Source organism: Canis lupus, chromosome 17 (genome assembly GCF_048164855.1).
Source record: "Canis lupus baileyi chromosome 17, mCanLup2.hap1, whole genome shotgun sequence".
NCBI classification, from domain to species: Eukaryota; Metazoa; Chordata; class Mammalia; order Carnivora; family Canidae; genus Canis; species Canis lupus.
Window position 1 is genome coordinate 20272168 of NC_132854.1, and position 3376 is coordinate 20275543.

General features: G+C 34.8%; 1 pseudogene; it reads left to right on the top strand.

The window, feature by feature from the left end:
• The first annotated feature begins 816 nt into the window (after window positions 1-816).
• Window positions 817-2026, top strand: LOC140607751 (heterogeneous nuclear ribonucleoproteins C1/C2 pseudogene; annotated as a pseudogene).
• Window positions 2027-3376: the final 1350 nt, after the last annotated feature.

Consider the following 3376-nt stretch of genomic DNA (forward strand, 5'->3'; position numbering starts at 1 on the left):
AAATAGGAAAAGATTCAAATTGAAAGAAAGCAACAGAACAACATTCCCAAACACTGTTTTGCTTTAAAAGCAGGGGACCAGGTAGACAACAGTTCTGTAATCATGTTTGATCCAGTGGCAGGTTTAATAAGTACCAAGGTTTTTCAGTAGGAAAGTACATAAAAACATTTATAGCTATCTTGTAATGACCATGACCACAATGTAATCGGAAATTATTGCGATGTGTATTGGTGACAGTCATAGGCATTACTAATATTACTATACTTTGTTCATTGTGTTAGTAATAGAATAAAATGCTAAACTTTAGTTAGAGGTTGTTGAAAATAAAAAAGAATGTAATAATTTTTTCCCATTCAGGTTCATTGATTTTATCCATAAACTGAATTTTATCCATAGACTCCTTCACAAGATAAACAGAGGCCAAGTTCTTGGACTATATAGAGCAAAGAGCAGTTAGCTCTCAACCTAACACTCCTTCTAACTCTGAAGTTTGATTGATGTTAAGAAACAGATTTTTATTTTATAAAAGTCAAATTTTATAATTATTTCAGGAGTTTGTATATACCTAATGTATCCATTCATTACTTATTTATTTTTCTTTCTGTAATAGATGTCATAAGGATAGTAAAGGGAAAGTAAATGGGGTATTTGATTATTATTTTATGTAGGAGATCTCTACATAGACATTTGAACAGAAACATGAAGGAAAAGAGGACCTGAAATAAAGATATCTGGAAAATATAAGTCTAGTGAGTGGGAATAGGATGCAAAGGGCTGTGGCAGTAGTATAATGGGTATGTTTGAGGCATATCACAGATGCCAGACAGGCTAGAACCTAGAACCTCTAGGTTCAGAGGAGAAATAGTAGAAGAGAAAGGTAAGAAAAGTAATGTGTGTGTGTGTGTGTGTGTGTTTGGGGTTGGTGTTGGTGAACATTATAGATTAGTCTCACAAGTCATGGAAGAAAACACTATGAATAAAATCCTTAATTAATTGGGAAGTTCTATTTAAAAATTTTATAGAGATGCACTATGCTTTGTTTTGAATTTTAGTCATTTCAGCTGCTATATGGAAAATAGACTATAGAAGAGAAAGAGAAGAGAAAGAGGAAAAGCAAAGAGAAAGAAAGATAGGGAAGTAATTCAGATGAGCCCTGGTAGCTTTAAGCCATAGTTCTGATGTGGTTGCAACTGGAGGGATACAGTTTCCATTTACTCATACAGAAAAATCTGAAAGAAGAGTAGGGTCTCTGAAAACAGAAGTTAAATTTTGGATAATTAGTTTTAGATGCTATTGTGAACAAACAAAGATCATTTTGGTCACCCAAAATCATTAGATTGTTCTCGGTGCATAGCATGACCTTCTGATAAAGTAAGTGAAGGATGTGAGGGTCAGTATCAGAACACTCTTCTCCGTCCCCTCTACTCAGCTCCTCTTTTGATTTGGACTATGACTTTCAACGAGATTATTATGACAGGATGTACAGTTATGCAGCACGTGTTCCTCCTTCTCCTCCAATTGCTTGCACTGTGGTTCCCTCAAAACGCCAGCGTGTATCAGGAAACATCTCACGAAGGGGCAAAAGTGGCTTCAATTCTAAGAGTGGACAGCGAGGATCTTCCAAGTCTGGAAATTTGAAAGGAGATGACCTTCAGACCATTAAGAAGGAGTTGACCGAGATAAAACAAAAAGTGGATTCTCTACTGGAAAGCCTGGAAAAAATTGAGAAAGAACAGAGCAAACAAGGAGTAGAGATGAAGAATGATAAGTCAGAAGAGGAGCAGAGCAGCAGCTCCCTGAAGAAAGATGAGACTAATGTGAAGATGGAGTCTGAGGGGGGTGAAGATGACTCTGCTGAGGAGGGGGACCTACAAGATGATGATGATAATGAAGATCCAGGGATGACCCGCTGGAGTTGATCAAGGATGATGAAAAAGAGGCTGAGGAAGGAGAGGATGACAGAGACAGTACCAATGGCAAGGAAGACTCTTAAGCACATAGTGGGGTATAGAAATCTTGTCCCATTATTTCTTTACCTAGGCTCTTGTCTAAGACCAAACTTTTCACTAGATCCTCTCCCCTAGTATCTTCTTTAGCACATGCTCACTGTTCTCACCATCCTTATCCTTACCATGTTCATTAATTCATATTGCCCTGTGCCTAGTCCCATTTTCACTTCATTTGATGCTCCTAGTAGTTAAGTCTTACCCTGTAATTTTTGCTTTTAATTTTGATACCTCTTTATGACTTAACAATAAAAAGGATGTGTGGTTTAAAAAAAGTGCCTCTCTATAAAAATTTTTAATAGAGCTTCCCAATTAATTAAGGATTTTATTCATAGTGTTTTCTTCCATGACCTGTGAGACTCTAATATATAATGTTCACCAACACCACCAACCCCAAACACACATGCACACACACACACACACAGTACAATATTCCCTTCAGGGAATATGTTATAAAAAAGTCTCAAGCAGGATTCTACCACAGATACAAAGATTTATAAGCAGATAACAAAAAAGTTATCCAAAAATTTCACTTCAACTCTTTGGGGTTTGCTTTTGTTTTTTCAGGAGCTCTAACCTCACCTTGTATGGAAGTTTATTCAAGACAAATAGAAGAATATTCTAGATGAAAAATCCAACAAATTTTCTGGTCAAAGTCAGGGGACTATTTTCTAATTAATTTTCAATAAAAAATCAATTTTACAAAGGCTTTATTATAATTTTCAAGAAATAGTAAAAGAACCCTTATACTCATCACTATATCTAGAGAAAACACAAAATATGTGGAGATTTTATTAAAAGATTTCAAAGAAGGAGCATCTGGGTGGCTCAGTGGTTGAGCATCTGCCTTTAGCTGAGGTTGTGATCCCACGGTCCTGGGATCTAGTCCTGCATTGGGTACCCTGCAGGTAGCCTGCTTCTCCCTCTGCCTATGTCCCTGCCTCTCTCTATATATCTCTCATGAATAAATAAATAATGTAAAAAAATAATGAAAATAAAAGATTTCAAATAAGACATAATCATATTATTTCTGTATGAATATGAATAATTTCGTATCATTATTTTTTCTTTAGAAGACAATAGATTAACAACTTCAAAGTTATAAACAAAGATTAGTTTGGACCTAATTAGTTTCACTACAAAAATTATTTATGACTAACATTCAAGAATAAAATTCAATATAATTTCTGGAATTTACTTACTCTAAATATTTAATACCTACAAACATTTTCTCAGCATTGGAAAAGATAAAAAAAAATGAGAGCAGCAAAATTGGTGATATTTGAAGATATGACTGTTTATCAAAATATTAAACAGAACTACCTAGAGAACTTATAGTCAATAGTTACAAGATGAAAATTCAAATTTAG